Here is an 18,365-nt window from a genome sequence, read left to right on the forward strand (position 1 = left end):
GGTCAAGTGTTAGTGAAGTTTTGACAGAGCATCCCATTGTGTTTCAAGGTTCCTCTTCACAGATCCAATGACAATAATCATGAGATGATGAATATCCTTTTAAGTAGTACTTGAAATTGACCTCAACACTATGTTCAATCCCAGCCGCTGGTCACTGATAAGGGACAGCATTATTTGAAATAGCAGCCACTAAAATGCCTGCAGCCTTGTTAATAAGCTTTAATGGAGCATTTTAAGCAGCAATTAGCTGTTTAACAACCATCTGGTAGGGAGTTTCCTCACATTGACTTCAACACTTTTACAGATTTCTGTCCTGCACTAAATGTATGCTAAATTCAAACCTAGGATCCCTCCTTGCACATCCCAGGTGTTTGTTATTATCTTATCTGCTGCTTAAAATTGTTTCCTCTATCTCTTATTCCTTAACAATTAAGAATAGATCATAATGAAAAATGCTAAATGTTATTTATTGCTAGTTAGCTTTTATTTGCCCTTGATTCTTGCACATACTAAACATTAGTTTTGAGCTAATTTATTTTAAAAATGTTTGCATTAAAATAGCCTTACTTAGTTCATGTTCTCTCGAGCAAAACTTATTGTTAGCCAGTCTTTGTTCTCTTGTGAGGAATATTTCAGTAGGATTAGTAAATTAAATTAGTTGATTAAGATTTGAGAAATATCAACTAGGCTTATTCAACAGTATTTCTTTTTTGGTTTACATGAGACTTTAATCAAAATGTTCAAAACAGTTCATGTTGTTGTTTGTAAAGCTGCCAAGTATAATTCTGTTTATTGCCATAGCAACGTAATTTGTAAGTAAATAAAAGAAAAGCTACCATACAGAAAACATGAGGAAATTGAAAAGGCAACCAAACTGAGAAAAGTAGTTTTTCCTTTACTTGGCTTCGAAACAAATGCATGGCACAGAACGAGGTAATTCAGCTCACTGTGTCTGCTCCCCTTTGATTAGCCCCACACCTTTGCTCTTCCCCCATGAGTCTTCATTTTTTTTCTTTTTTTTGGCTACATATTATTGCAAGAGACCATTTTGGTGTTGCTTTTCATGACTGTAACCTGTATTTTTCTACTCTGTGTATTAAATCCCAATCCCTTAAATGAAATTTACCTGCTCTGAATTAGTACATTAAATCAGTCCGATCCAATTTTATAACAATTGGTGTTTTGAGGACACCTATGAAGAAATTAACAAAAAAAGCAAGCATTGCATTGATTTCAATTAGAAAATACAATTATCAAAACCTGGAATAACGCCTGGGAGCCATTAGATCCAATGTGGCTATTGGAAATAATCCACTTCTCCTTCTCTTTCCTGATAGTCTTGTATTTCTTTTCTAAGTGCATGTTTGGTTGACATCTAGAATTTAAGTAATGTGGGAACCAAGGGCTTTGCACTCTCTAATAAGTCCTGTTGGTTGAAGTAATTGCTTTAGTCTCTAGTTAGAGTCTTATGATGTTCTTGGCCTGTGAATAACAAGCTTCAGTTATTCCCTCCCATTATCAAGGTAAGAAAGCATTAACGGTGAACTGTGGCATATCCCAAAATAAGGGAATTATATTCCCAGAAAAAAGGTTTTCTTTGGGACAGGCTCTATTCTTTAAACTTGACTGAATATTTAGTGCTACTTTTCCATTTGTACAACAATGGGACAGTATTTAGGAGTCAGGCAAAAAAAAAGATAAGAGAAACTTCTATACGATATGATTTGTGAGGAGATAGCACATTTTCCAAGGAATGGAACCTGATACAGAGAACACAAAATATATTTATTTATTTATCTGTTCACTGGATGTGGCTGTTTGTTGACCAGTGTGCATTTAGTGTCCTTCCATAATTGTCACTGTGGAGGCAGCTAAGCATCAACCAAGTTGGTGGGTTTGAAGAGCCACATTGACCAGACTGCAGATTTCCCTCCTTGACCAATACTGTTGAGCTACTACAAATTAAGCACATTATTTCCAATGCCAGATGAACCAAATTCCAGCTGGTGCATCTGGCATTGGAAATAATGTAAAGAATGCCATCAATTTTTGTCTTTAAACACACCTTGTGGAATAAGCATTGAGAATGACATTGCATCAGTGTCTTAAAACTAAACCCTGTCTTTGTGACAGGAAAATCTAGTACAAATACTATCTGACACTGAAGGTGGTGGATAAAGAAACTCATGTTGTTACATTTATATGCCGGGGAAATCCAGTGTCTGCCTTCCCTCATTCAAGGTTAGAAGCCCTATCATTGGGATAGCTACTGCTGCTGAGAAACCAAAGAAAATCACTTTTATTCATCCCTTTGATCCCATTCTAACAAGTGAAGGGGGCAGATTCCCCTTGCATGGGCAGTCACTTTAGACTGACAAAGTACAGGCATCTTCAGTGGTGTCACACTATGACCGCCAAGGGCTTTGCTGAAAGCTTTTTGGAACTTAAAATGGATAAAATCTTGAAATTTCTGACAACTGCACTGGCAAGTATTCCCTTGATGTGAAAAACTGTACACCTGCCTGCAACTAGAATTTTCAGAACTGGACTAAGCAGAGAGGAATCGTAGCACCTCCTCTGATGAAGGGTTAGGGTCAGATGTTAGCTCTGTTTCTGTCTCCACAGATGCTGCCAGGCCTATTGAGTCTCCCCAGCATCTTATGTTTGTGTTTTGGGAACCCCAGAATGCCTGGGTTTAAACCTTTAATCCAGCCCCTTTTCAAGTCCAAATAGACCCTGCAGGGAATTTCCACGCCATAGATTTTCAGAACTCTCCAGCTCTCTCTGTCAGGCAATAAGCCACAATTTATTGGCAAAGTGGTTATGTTCAGAGGAAATAAAGGCTTAACTTTCCAAAAAAAAGTGTACAAAACATAGAAGACTTTGAAGAAGTTGCTCAGCATTATTAGTTGGCATCGACTCAGTGGGATGGATGACCTTGAATGAATAATAGGAAATGCTTGGTAAATGTAGGAAATGTTGTAACATGTTCAGAAATTCATTAAAGTACAAGTTAAATCACAATTGAGGAATTACTAAAACATTATAATTAAAAAAATAAACAGGAATCTTAAATAAAATTCCTGTCAACTAATTTTCTGGTAGGAAGGACATTTTTACAGTCAATAGCATCTCATGGGGAAAACGTAAAAACAAAACTGCTATTCATGTCAGTTCACATCTTATTTCCAGTTTTTTTTCCCCCACAGTTAAACACATATGGCAAAATTAGCTCAAAACCAATACATTTTCTGAAATGTCACTCATCATGCAAACAAGCAAGGGGCCATAGTGCCATCTTTTGCTCAGAGCCAGCACTCCCAAATCTGAGGTCCTGAATCAACATCTCATTTCAAAGGCATGAACATATACTCAAGGTTCCATTCTGAGGGAGTGCTGCATTGCTGATGGGTAAAATGTGAACTGTGTCCTTTCAAGTGGACACAAGAGGATATAAAAGGTTCTGTGTCACTATTCACCAATGATCAGGCGAGCTTTCCTCAATACTCTGACCATTATCCAACATCACCAACACTGATCATTATCTTGGTGATGTTTGTGTAAATATACTGTCTTTCACTGACTGCAAATCACTTTGGATTGCCATGAGGTTGTAAAAGGTTCTATACAATTGCAAATTCTTTTTCTTTCAATGCAACTGAGGGGTAGAAATTCATCTTTTGTGACATGTACTATACATCCAACATACTAGGGCATATTCCACATCTGAAGTTCAATTCCATTGATTTGAACTTTTACTAGATATGGTCACAAATGAATTTCTACACCTGAATGCACCATCTAAAAGTTACGGTGGAAAAAATATTTTCTACAATTTATTTTAGTCTACCTAAAAGTATGCACCAGGAAATTACAATATGTAAATATTAGTATGCATATTAATCTCTCATTTAAATAGTGGGTGACAGGAATTTCATGCATTAAACACATATACTAATATTCACAAGGTGTAATTTCAAAGGCTTGGTGATCCTACATTGTATAAATCACAAATGCATTTGTAAATAGTCAGATAAATACAAATATAAAGCTATATATTTTGCCTACTCTCCAGATACTCACAAACAAAACTGAGAAATGTAATTTCTCACTGGTTGGAACTTCTGCCTTAACAGTCCTGTCTCAAAGGTTCTTGCTTTCTTCTTCCCCATTTGTGATTGATTTCACTATTTTTTTGTAATCTGATCAGAATTTTAAAACTGGTGCGTGTAGCTCAGTTTGTATTTGATTACAGTAATAAAAACTGACTGCACCACATGAGTGTGCATTTTGAAAAAGATGGTTTTGCAAACTGTGAATTGAATAAATAATATCACCAGCTGAGATACTATGCCAATATTTTTCTACTTAGAGAGTATTTTAAAATTGTCCAGTGCACTACTGCTGGTAATTTTATAGATTCCTATCATGCAGCTGCCAGAATATTGAGATAGAGAGTAAAGTCAAAGATAATGGATCAGGAATCAATAAACCCAAGCATGTACAGTTCTTTCTTATTAACTTGTAGAAACACATCTGAATTGTAGGAATCTTGTGTTATACCTGCATAATCTTAAGCATTAATGGAAATATTCAATGCACCAGCTGTCCTTTCAACAACTGTCCTTTGTTTAAATATAACTGTAATGCGATGGATCCATGTAAAAAGGAGGATACTAAAGATGGGCGTTGAAACAATAATAAATGAACCAGAACATCTACCTAAGGTTGTTGTGTACCTTAGAGGTAATCAAGCTTGGGCTTTAATCAATGAAAAGGTAATTTCATGGAAATTTAATGTAAAATTGAATGGAAATGTTGTTCTGTACTGGTGTTGCTGTTACATTCTGCGTTTTATTGTTTTATGTCTGCAGTCATTGTATGAGTAATGGAAATTTCAAACAAGGTCTCAAATAAATGTTTACAACACTCCAACTTACTTGTTTTGCTATGTGAGTAAATTACCAAATAATGCTTCTCCTTTTAACAATCCTAAATTCTTATTTTCAAGTCACTTTACTGATGATAAATTCCTTAATTATATAGCTGCTGCAACCTAAGATTTTGAATTAAAATTTTAGTATTAATAGACATACTCTTCGACTTTCGTCACTCTGCTATCCATTACTGCCCAGCAAAACTTAGTTTTGGATGGCTTCTTGGCAACTGAGTTTCCTGTCATAATCACATCTGTCATAATTCCTATTGTAAGCATGGTTTTGGTGTTGCATTGGTTATTGGAATTTTGAGCAAGTCATTCTATGGATAATCTATTGAATTCCCTTTAATCAGTATTCCATGCTTTTGCTTAACATGAGAATCAGGAGTAGCAGTCGGCTATTTGGCCCTCCATGCCTGCTCTGCAAGACGTTTAAAATCATGGATAATCTTCTTACCTTAGTTCCATGTTCTGTCAGGATCTCTATATTCCTGGATTCCATTTACTTCCAGAAAGCTATCGGTCTCTGTTTTGAATATGACTGAATATCCACAATCTCTGGGGTAGAGGAGTCCAAAGCTTCAACACTGTCTGAGTGAAGAAATATTCCTGATCTACACCCTGAATGGCTTACTGCTGTCTCTGAGGCTGTGACCCCTGGTCAGCCAGGCAAATATCCTCCCTACAACACACAGTAAGACTTTCTAAGTCTAATTCCCCTCTCTCTGGATATACAGGTCTAATCTATTTGACCTCTCCTCTTTTCACCATCCCTGGAGCCAGTCTGATGGATCTTTGCTGCATTCTCTCCGTGGCAAGTTTGCTATTTTATGGGGAGACTAAAACCGGACACAATAATTCAGATGTGGTCTCACCAAGGCCTTGTATCAACATCAACCTCGGTTTTGACAGTTTCAATTGTCTTGGTTTGAGGGAGGGAATACCACATTCTGTGTGTCTAAAGGAGGGCCTCCTGTAGTTCAGTGCCCAGAATTGAACAGATCATTCCAGCCACTGCTCACCCCAGTGCTTGAATGTGCTGATTTGACTCAGTCAGCTCCCATCGGTGAGCATGTATCCATGTGTTTGATACCTGATCCATAACAGACACTCTCCTCCAAGCACCATCACACCATGAGATCTCCAGGAGGACAGAGAAAATACTTCAAGGACTTTCTTAAAGCCTGGTTAAAAAATATAACATTGTTGTCCACTCATGAGAATCCCTGGCTGGTGATGGAGATGGAGCTTGTCAGACGGTACAGAACACCTTGTATCTCTTTGTCAAGCCAAACAGAAGTAGCAGAGGGAATACAGAAACTCCCCAACTCCCCTCCCCCTGCCTTCCCTGGCACAAGTGGGGCTACAACTCCTGTCTCACCTGTGGTAGAGTCTGCAGATTCTTATCAGATATCTCAGGGTCCACAGCTGTGGAGAGGAACCTCCAAGGGACTGCCAAAGAAGACTATCATTATCTATGCAACTTGCACTCTAATTTCCGACATGGGGATGTGTGGATTGAGCTCTGAGTCCTGGAAGTTATCTTTGGGTATAGAGAGAAAGGGGGGGGGGGGGAGAGAGAGAGAGAGAGAGAGATGGGTGGGGAGGGGGGAAAGGGGCCTGAGTTCCCTGATTGTGAACAGCTGGATTGTTTTGGGGGAGACATAGATTGTGAATAGCTGCGGCCCATGCACTGATTCTTGGTGTATCTCACTGCTCATCAAGACTTAAGAACAATCTTAACTTACGAACAATCCATTTGTTCTTAACTTAAGAACAATCCATTTATTCCCATTCTTTACTTTCTTGTAATTACTAATTCGCCATCTGGGTCAGCATATTTCCCCCAGTGTGTTCTAAATGACCTGCAACCTCCTGTGTAGGCCCTCTTTGAGAGAATTCTGCAAGTCCAAATTCATCACATCCACTGGTTCACTTTATCTACTCTACCAGTCACTTCCTCAAAGAATTCCAGTGGATTACTAAACATGATTTTCCTTTCATAAATGCCTGCTGTCTCTGCTCAATCCTATTACTCTTATCAAGGTGTTCTGTTATTACATCCTTTACTGCAGATTCCAGCATTTTCCTTACCACTGTCATTAGGCCAGAAGATCAATGGTTCCTGCTTTCTCTGTCTCTCCTTTCTTAAATAGTGTGATCACATTTGCTTCAGTCCACGGCTTAGTGGTATTGGTATTGGTATTGGTTTATTATTGTCACTTGTACCGAGGTACAGTGAAAAACTTATCTTGCATACTAGTCGTACAGGTGAATTCATTACATAGTGCAGTTACATTGAGTTAGTACAGAGTGCATTGATGTAGTACAGGTAAAAAAACAATAACAAAATAGAGTAAAGTGTCACAGCTACAGAGAAAGTGCAGTGCAATAAGGTGCAAGGTCACAACAAGGTAGATCGTGAGATCATAGTCCATCTCATTGTATAAGGGAACCATTCAATAGTCATCACAGTGGGGTAGAAGCTGTCCTTAAGTCTGGTGGTACGTGCCCTCAGGCTCCTGTATCTTCTACCCGATGGAAGAAGAGAAAAGAGAGAATGGTGGGTGGGGTCTTTGATTATGCTGGCTGCTTTGCCAAGACAACGAGAGGTAAAGACAGAGTCCAGGGAGGGGAGGCTGGTGTCCATGATGCTCTGGGCTGTGTCCACAACTCTCTGCAGTTTCTTATGGTCCTGGACAGAGCAGTTGCCATACCAAGCCATGATACGTCCAGATAGGATACTTTCTATGGTGCATCGGTAAAAGTTGGTGAGAGTCAAAGGGGACAAACCAAATTTCTTTAGCCTCCTGAGGAAGTAGAGGTGCTGGTGAGCTTTCTTGGCCATGGCATCTACGTGATTTGACCAGGACAGGCTGTTGGTGATGTTCACTCCCAGGAACTTGAAGCTGTCAACCCTCTTGACCTCAGCACCATTGATGTAGACAGGTGCATGTACACCGCCCCCTTTCCTGAAGTCAATGACCAGCTCTTGAAACTCCCTGGAACATCCTGTATGTATTGTTTCTGTATGTGTATAAGATATATATCTGTAGGGTGCTCTTAATAACCAGGTTGTTTCTGTTTAAGTTGCTAAATCCAGACACTGCAGTTTTGTTGCAAGTTACTACTTTCATTAAATGATGTTTTGTGTTGAGCTCAATCTCCGTTTATTTGCTGTTGCAAGCAGCAAAATGAAGGAAGTTGTAAATATCTCACTGTGGACATGTTGCTTCTGCTTAAATGCATGTTCTTCCTCTTTCATTTGTATTAACACACTACTTGTAAGGATTACCTATGTGTGTCTCTGTATATTTATGCATGTGGAAGTCAGATGCATGTGATATATCCATGTGCAGTGCATGAATATGTATGCTAATCTAAATGTGCAGTGTTTGCTTGCATGAGTGTGTGTGGTATGTGTGTGGGTTGTTTGTGTGTGGTATAGAGTTCATGGAGTCATAGAGTTGCGCAGCATGGAAACAGACCCTTCAGCCCAACTGGTCCATGCCAACCAAGATGCCCCATCCAAGCTAATCCCATTTGCCAGCATTTGGCCCATAACCTTCTCAACCTTTCCAATCCATGTGCCTGTCCAACTGTCTTTTAAAAGCTGTTATTGTACCTGTCTCAACTACTTCCTCTGCCAGTTCATTCCACATCCGTACCATCCTTTGTATAAAAAAGTTGCCCCTCATGTTCCTACTAAATCTTTCCTTAAATCTATATACTCTAGTTCTTGATTCCCTGACCCTGGGAAAAAGCCTGAGTGCATTCACCCAATCCATGCACCTCATGAATTTATACACCTCTCAGTTTCCTACACTCCAAGGAATAAAGTCCTCGCCAGTCCAACCTCTCCCAATAACTCAGATTCTCAAGTCCTGGCAATATTCTTCTAAATCTTTTCTGCATTCTTTCCAGTTTAATAACATCTTTCCTAAAGCAGGGTGACCAAAACTGAACACATTATGACCTCCCAACTATTATACTGAATACCCTGGCTGATGAAGGCCAGCATGCAAAAAGACTTCTTCACCACGCTGTCTACCTGTGACTCCACTTTCAGTGAACCATGTACTTATACTCCAATGTCCCTCTGTTCTGCAACACTCCCCAGGACCCTACTGTTCACTGTGAAAGTCCCATCTGGATTTGACTTTCCAGAATACAATAGCTCACACTTATCTGAATTGAACTCTATTTGCCATTCCTTGACCCACTTACTCAGCTGATCAAGATAGAAACATAGAAACATAGAGGATCTACAGCACAGTACATGCCCTTCGGCCCACAAAGTTGTGTCGAACATGTCCCGACCATAGAAACTACTAGGCCTACCTATAGCCCTCTATTTTTCTAAGCTCCATGTGCCTATCCAATAGTCTCTTAAAAGACCCTATCATATCTGCCTCCACCACCATTGCTGGTAGCCCATTCCATGCATTTACCACTCTCTGAGTAAAAAACTTACCCCTGACATCTCCTCTATACCTACTCCCCAGCACCTTAAACCTGTGTCCTCTTGTGGCAACCATTTCAGCCCTGGGAAAAAGCCTCTGAATAATCACACGATCAATGCCTCTCATCCTCTTACTTACCTCTATCAGGTCACCTCTCATCCTCAGTCACTCCAAGGAGAAAAGGCCGAGTTCACTTAACCTGTTTTCATAAGGCATGCTCCCCAATCCAGACAACATCCTTGTAAATTTCTTCTGCACCCTTTCTATAGCTTCCACATCCTTCCTGTAGTAAGGTGACCATAACTGAACACAGTATTCCAAGTGGGGTCTGACCAGGGTCCTTTTTTGCTGCAACAATACCTCTCGGCTCCTAAATTCAATTCCACGATTGATGAAGGACAATACACCGTATGCCTTCTTAACCACAGGGTCAACCTATGCAGCTGCTTTGAGCGCCCTATGGACTAGGACCCCAAGATCCCTCTGATCCTCCACACTGCCAAGAGTCTTACCATTAATACTATATTCTGCCATCATATTTGACCTACCAAAATGAACCACTTCACACTTATCTGGGTTGAAATCCATCTGCCACTTCTCAGCCCAGTTTTGCATCCTATCTATGTCCCGCTGTAACCTCTGACAGCCCCCCACACTATCCACAACACCTCCAACCTTTGTGTCATCAGCAAACTTACTAACCCATCCCTCCACTTCCTCATCCAGGTCATTTATAAAAATCACAAAGAGTAAGTGTCCCAGAACACATCCCTGAGGCACACCACTAGTCACAGACCTCCATGTAGAATGTGACGAGTCAACAACGACTTTTTGTTTTCTGTGGGCAAGCCAGTTCTGATCCACAAATCAATGTGCCTTTGGATCCCATGCCTCCTTACTTTCTCAATAAGCCTTGCATGGGGTACCTTATCAAATGCCTTGCTGAAATCCATATACACTACATCTACTGCTCTTCCTTCATCAATGTGTTTAGTCACCTCCTCAAAAAATTCAATCAGGCTCATAAGGCAGGACATGCCCCTGACAAAGCCATGCTGACTATTCCTAATCATATTATACCTCTCCAAATGTTCATAAATCCTGCCTCTCAGGATCTTCTCCATCAACTTACCAACCACTGAAGTAAGACTCACTGGTCTATAATTTTCTGGGCTATCTTTACTCCCTTTCTTGAATCAACCCTCTAATCCTCCAGAACCTCTTCCATCCCCATTGATGATGTAAAGATCATCGCCAGAGGTTCAGTAATCTTCTCCCTCACCTCCCACAGTAGACTGTGGTATATCTCATCCGGTCCCGGTGACTTATCCAACTTGATGCTTTCCAGAAGCTCCAGCACATCCTCTTTCTTAATATCTACATGCTCAAGCTTTTCAGTCTGTTGCAAGTCATGACTACAATCACCAAGATCCTTTTCCATAGTGAATTCTGAAGTATTCATTAAGTACCTCTGCTATTTCCTCCAGATCCATGAACACTTTCCCACTGTTACACTTGATAGGTCCTATTCTTTCACGTCTTATCCTCTTGTGCTTCACATACTTGTAGAATGCCTCGGGGTTTTCCTTACTCCTGCCCACCAAAGCCTTCTCATGGCCCCTTCTGGCTCTCCTAATTTCCTTCTTAAACTCCTTCCTGTTAGCCTTATAATCTCCCAGATCTCTAACATTACCTAGCTCTCTGAACCTTTTGTAAGCTTTTCTTTTCTTTTTGACTTCATTTATTACAGCCTTTGTACACCACGGTTCCTGTACCCTATCATAACTCCCTGTGTCATTGGAACGTACCTATTGTTACGTACCAGCAACAAAAGAAACACACCGAGTCATGGATAAGTGTTAAAAACTATTTTATTAATAACTACTTATGATAGTAAGAAAGAAATAAAAGTAAAAATGTTAGAATGTTAGAAGTAAAAATGTTAGATCTTAAACATTAACCCCGAAAACTAAAGTCGAAGTGTGTGTGTGTGGCAAATTCCCAAACTCCAAGTCCAGGAATTTTTCTCAAAGTTCAGTTCAACAATCCATAAAGTGAAATGTGAGCAAAGGCTTCTGCAAAACCACCGTTGACTGAAGAGGAAATGTAGAGAGAAAATAGAGAGTAATTATGAAATCCAAATGTTCCACGATGGAACCCATATGACACCTCAATCACTGATAATCTCCATTCCTTTGTTCCAAAGTGTCTGCCACCCTGAAAGGCATCTGAGACGTGGCTGTCCACACAAATAACTGTTTCATTCTATGGGTTAACAACAAAGTGGACTTCACTGGATTATTCCAAAAATCCATATGTGGATTGTAGTGACAGACATGGTTATTGTTTTTCATCCATTGATAGAGACCAGCAGGCAGGTGTCTCTCTCCCTCTCTCTCTCTCCCGCCTCTCTCTTCTCTCCTCCAACTGACTGCTCCAAAATGCCATCACATCCTTATCTCCTGTTGTCGTAATCACACCACACACACAAACACACTCTGTGCCATGTCTTAGAGGGACATTCACCAATAGTAACCTAATCCATAACAATATGCAGGACTCCACACAAATATCCCCTGAACATTTGCCACATTTCTTCTGTACTTTTCCCTGAAAACATCTGTTCCCAATTTAAGTTTCCAGTTTCCTGCCTGAGAGCCTCATAATTCCCCTTACTCGAATTAAACGCTTTTCTAACTTGTCTGTTCCTATCTCTCTCCAATGCTAATGTAAAGAAGATAGAATTATTATCACCATCTCCAAAATGCTCTCCCACTGAGAGATCTGACACCTGACCAGGTTCATTTCCCAATACCAAATCAAGTACAGTCTCTCCTCTTGTAGGCTTATAGGCATATTGTGCCAAGAAACTTTCCTGAACACACTTAACAAACTCCACCCCATCTAAACCCTTTGTTCTAGGGAGATGCCAATCGGTATTTGGAAAATTAAAATCTCCCATCACAACAACTCTGTTATTATCACACCTTTCCAGGATCTGCTTCCCTATCTGCTCCTCGATATCCCTATTACTATTGGGTGGCCTATAAAAAACACGCAGTAAAGTTATTGACCCCTTCCTGTTCCTAACCTCCACCCACAGAGACTCCGTAGACAGTCCCTCCATGACGTCCACCTTTTCTGCAGCCGTGACACTATCTCTGATCAACAGTGCCACTCCCCCATCTCTTTTGCCTCCCTCCCTGTCCTTTCTGAAACATCTAAAACCCGGCACTTGAAGTAACCATTCCTGTCCCTGAGCCATCCAAGTCTCCGTAATGGCCACCACATCATAGCTCCAAACTGATCCAGACTCTAAGCTCATCTGCTTTGTTCACAATACTCCTTGCATTAAAATAGACACATCTCAATCCGTTGGTCTGAGCGCGACCCTTCTCCCCCTATAAATTTTGCTAACCTTCTTCATTGTCTACTCTACCACCTATTTTAGCGTCTTCTGCAAACTTACTAATGATGCCTTGTACATTCTTATTCAAATCATTGATATCAATAACAAAACAACAAGGGGCCTAGTACCGAACCCTGAGGTGCACCACTAGTCACGGACCTCTAGTCCGAGAAACAACCTTCCACCATCACCCTCTGCTTTCTACCATCAATCCAATTGTGTATCCAATCAGCCAGTTGTCCCTGGATTCTATATGATCTAACCTTCCAGAGCATATGGGACTTTACAAAGGCCTTACTGAAGTCCATCTAAACTATGTATACCATCCTACCTTCATTGACTTTCTTGGTCACATTATAAAAAATTTCAATCAAGTTCACAATATATGATTTCCCACACACAAAGCCATGCTGACTACCCCTAATCAACCCCTGCCTTTCCAGCTGCACATATATCTTAACTCTCTGAATCCTCTCCAGTAATTTACTTACCACAAATGTTAGACTTACTGGCCTATAGTTCCCAGGTTTTTTTTGCCACCCTTCTTAAATAAAGGCACAACATTTGCTACCCTTCAGTCTAGCAGTGCCTCACCCATGGCGAATGACAATGCAAATATCTCAGCCAGGCCTCCTGCAATTTCTTCTCTAGCCTCCCACAGTATTCTTGGATATACCTGTTCAGGCCCTGGAGATTTGTCTACCTTCATAACTTTTAAGGCATCCAGCACCTCCTCTACGATTATGCGGACTATCCCCAAGACCTCCCCATTTACTTTACCTAATTCCGAAGTCTTCATGTCTTTCTTCACTATAGAAACAGAGGAGAAATATTCATTTAAGGACCTTGCCCATCTCCTGCAGCTTCACACAAAGGTGTTCCCTGTGGTGTTTGAGGGGCCCTATTCTCTCTCTAGTTACTTGTTTTCCCTTAATATACATAAAATCTCTTTGGATTCTCCTTAATCTTCTCTGCCAAAGCCACCTCATGCCTCCTTTTTGCCCTCCTGATTTCATTTTGAGTACATATACTCCTCCAGGGATTCACTTTATCCCAGCTGTCTGTACCTGATCCATGCCTCCTTTTTCCTGACCAAAGCCTCAATATCTGTTATCATCCAGCCTTGCCCTTCACTCTAACAGGAACATGTAGACCTTGAGTTCTCACTATCTCACCTTTAAAAGCCTCCCACTTGCCTATGGTCCCTTTGCCCACAAACAACCTACTCCAATCAACCTTTGCAAGCTCCTGTCTCATGCCACCAACATTCATCTTGCTCCAATTTAGGACTTGAACCTGTGCACCAGTTCTGTCCCTTTCTGTAACTAGTTTAAATCTGATTGAACTATGGTCACTGGTCCCAAAGTGCACCCCTAATGTCACCTCAGTCACTTACTCCACCCTATTAGAGTAGGTTGAGTTTTACCCTCTCCTTAGTAGGGCCCACTACATATTGCCCAAGGAAATTTTCCTGAACACACTTAACAAATTCTATTCCATCTAAACCCTTAACAGTATGTCAGTCCCAGTCTATGTTAGGAAAGTTAAAATCCCCTACTATGACAACCCTATTATTCTCCCTCCATATTTGTTCTTCTAATTGCCATTGACTATTAGGGGGCCTACAGTATAATCCCACCAAGGTGATCATCCCCTGCTTATTTCTCAGCTCCACTCATAAAGTCTCACTGTATGATCCTTCAGTAATTTCACCTCTGGCAACTACTGTGATGTTCCCCTTAATCAAAACTGCAACTCCCTCTCCTCCCTTTCCTCCGTCTCGATCCCACCTATAGCATGTGTACCCTGGAATATTAAGCTACTAATCCTGTCCCTCCCTGAACCATGTTTCTGTAATGGTTATATCAGAAACATGATACCCCAGTCCCACTTTGCTTTCCAAGCCCTAAATTCATCCGCTTTATCTGTCAGACCTCTTGCATTGAAATGCATGTAATTTAATCCAATAGGCTTTCCTTGCTCCCTGCCATTCTCCTGCCTGTCATGCCTGTTAAACTTGCTGTCACTGACTTCTGCATTACTTTCCAGCCTCTCATTTGCCTCCCTGCTGCTTAGGATCCCACCCCCACTGCCAAACTAGTTATGTGCATGTGAGTTTATTGGTTTTCTCATGTGCATAAGTAAGGAGACTAAGCTAGGCATTCTGTCGTGGAAATATGATTTACATCAGGTGGAAAGTGTGCTTTTCAAAAATCAGTCTCCTGCTTTATCTAACTAATCAGTTCTTTTCTATCTGAAGATATGGAGATTTTAAAATGTGATTATAATTGGCACACTGTGGTGTGTTGATACATGCTGTTGGTTATAGGCTGAATTATCAGGGAAGGGAATTTCACATATATTAATGCTTGTTAATCAAAGTGAATATGTTAATGGGTTTTTCACCATTTCCTTAAATTTATATTCTCTTAATTTTGCAAACAGCTTCAGCTAACCACAGGTTCCAGAAACCAGGATTGTCCATTAGAAATAACTGCACAGTTACTGGAATTGTTGCCCTACTTGCACAGTAATTTAAATTTAAATTTAAATTTAAATTTTAAATTTTTTAAAAAAATTTTAAATTTTAAGTTTTATTTACAGCGTGGTAACAGGCCCTTCCGGCCCAACTAGTCCGCGCCGCCCATTTTAAACCCAATCAACCTACCCGTACGTCTTTGCAGTGTGGGAGGAAACCGGAGAACCCGGAGGAAACCCACGCAGACACGGGAGAACGTACAAACTCCTTACAGACAGCGACGGGAATCGAACCCCGATTGCTGGCCCTGTAATAGCATCGCACTAACCGCTATGCTACCGTGCCCTAATCTATGATTATAGATTGTTGCCCTAATCTACCAATAATTATGTTGTGGTGATAACTGTGATGAGAGTCTTGCCATTCACCTCCTGGGGGTGACTGCAGTGGAAATGAGAACAAAATCCCTTTCTTTCTGGAATGTGTTTTTGACAAGAATGCAATGTCCTTCATTGTTTCTGGGTCTAAATCCTGCAATGTCCTGCCTCGTCGTACTGTATGAGCAAACCTGGATGTTGCCTGCAAAGTGCTCTCTGCTGAATCTGCTGAAAGGAATGCAATTCGACTGCCAGGAGGCCAAATTCTGCAACGTGAGTGGATGGACATGCTGCCTCTACAGAGTCTGCCCATGTCCATGCAACAAGAGAAGAAAAACAGGAGCAGGGAACACCAGCCACAGTTACTCCAAAGGAGACCAGACAATGCAGGAGCATGCAGAGTGCATATACCACAGCTTCGGGAAACCAGGAAAACGTTGGCTTTGACACCATTGGCCAACCAATCCTTGCACAACTGGTGCATTTGTGTCTGGAGTAGGTGCGATGTGTGAGAATTCTTGCTGAAAGCCCATCTTCTTTCCTCCTCCCTCCAGCAGTTTGTTCTGCTCATTATCCCCATCATGCTGTGAATACCTAAAACAAGTGGTTTGTGCAAAAGCCTCAAGGCAGCAAAATGTTCCTTCAGCACCTGCCACACCACTTTTGTAGATTCCTGCAACTTGGAAGATAAAACAGAACACGACAGCACTGGACAGGCCATTTGGCCCATTATGTTGTGCCGATCTTGATGCCAATTTGTACGAAATATCCTCTTCCATCCCTCTCAAACTCCAGCAAACTGCCTGCTTCCACCACTACCCCTGCTAACCCACTCCAGGCACCAACCACTCTCTGTGTAAAAAAACTTGCCTCTCATGTTGCCGTTATACTTCCGCCTCTAACCTTAAAAGCATGTCCTCTGGTGTTTGATGTTTCTACTCTGGGGAAAAGATTTTGACTGTCTACCCTATCTATTGTCTCATAATTTTAAAAACCTCTATCATGTCTCTCGCCTCAGCTTCCGATACTCCAGGGAGACACAAGTTTGTCCAACTTTTCCTTACAGCACATACTCTCTAATCCAGGCAGCATTCTAGTAAACCTCTTTTGCACCCCTTCCACAGTCTCCACGTCCTTCCTATAATGCGGCGACCAGAACTGCACACAATACCCCAAGTTCAGTCTGACTAAAGTTTTATATACAGTAGCTGCAGCATGACTTCCTTACTCTTATACTCAACACCCCTACCAATGAAGGCAAGCATTCCATACGCCTTCTTTACCACCTTATCCACTTCTTTCAGTGAACTGTGGACTTGGACCCCAAGGTCCCTCTGTACCTCAATGCTATTAAGGGGCCTACCATTAACTGTTTACTTTCTCCTTTCATTCGACTTCCCAAAGCGCAGCACCTCACACTTGCCCAGATTAAACCGTATCTGTCACTTCTCTGCCCATATCTGTAACTGATCTATATCCCACTGTATTCTCTGATAGTCCTTTACATTGTCCACAACTCCACCAATCTTGGTGTCATCTACAAACTTGCTAATCCACCCATCTACATTTTCATCCAACTCATTGATATATATCACAAACAACAGAGGTCCCAGCACCGATCCTTGCAAAACACCACTGATCACCACTGGTTGCTAGTGAGGACACAAAGATCCATGTCAAAGCCCCAACAATCCCCTCACTTGCTTCTTTCAATATTCTGGGATATATGCCATCAGGACCTGGGCACTCTTCCACCTAAAATCTTTTCAGAAGACCCAGCACTACCTCCACCTTAATCTCAAAATGTCCCAGCACACCTGCAAGCTCCACTCTGCTTTCACCATCCTCCAAATCCTCCTCCTCGGTAAATACCAATGCAGAGAACTCATTTAGCACTTCAGCCATGTGCTCTGACTCCAAGCGCAAATTCCCTCCTTTATCCTTGAGTGGACCTACCCTGTCCTTAGTTATCCTCTTTTTCTTAATGTAAGAATAAAATGCCTTGGGATTATCCTTGACCCTGATTGCTAAAAAAATTGTGAGAGGCATAGATAGGGTAGACAGTCAGAATCTTTTCCCCAGGGTACAAATGTCAAACACATGAGGATATGCTTTTAAGGTTAAAGAGGGGAAGTTTAAAGGCGACATGAGGGGCAAGTTTTTTAATTCAGAGTGTTAGATGCCTGGAATGGGTTACTGGGGTAGTAGTGGAAGCAGGCAGTTTGGTGGAGTTTAAGAGGCTTTCAGATAGACACATGAATATGAAGGGAATGGAAGGATATGGATGATACACAGGAGGAAGACATTTAGTATAAATTGGCATCAAGATCAGTCCAACATCATGGGCTGAATGGCCTGTCCAGTGCTGTACTGTTCTATGTTCTAAGGACATTTTGTGGCCCCCTTTGGCCTTCCTAATTGCTGCTCCAGCACTTTCCTTCTATCTTTATATTCCACAAAGTCCCAGTCTGAATTTAGCTTCCTAAACCTTACATATGGTTCCTTTTTCTTCCTGACTAAATTTAGGATGGTGGATCATCCAAGGTTTCCTTAGTTTACCATCCCTATCCTTACTCCTTACCAGAACATGCCGATCCTGAACTCTGCTCAGCTGATCTTTGAACAACTCCCACATGTTAGATGTGGACTTTACGACAGCAGCTGCTCCCAAATCAATGTCCCTTAGTTCCTGTCTTAT

The 18,365-nt window shown here is 41.2% G+C and overlaps 1 protein-coding gene across 1 annotated transcript in view; it reads left to right on the top strand.

The window, feature by feature from the left end:
- Positions 1 to 18,365, top strand: part of LOC127573612 (terminal nucleotidyltransferase 5A-like) — a 68,040-nt gene that overhangs the window by 21,322 nt on the left and 28,353 nt on the right. The window lies entirely within an intron of this gene.

This window comes from Pristis pectinata, chromosome 8 (genome assembly GCF_009764475.1).
Source record: "Pristis pectinata isolate sPriPec2 chromosome 8, sPriPec2.1.pri, whole genome shotgun sequence".
Lineage (NCBI taxonomy): Eukaryota > Metazoa > Chordata > Chondrichthyes > Rhinopristiformes > Pristidae > Pristis > Pristis pectinata.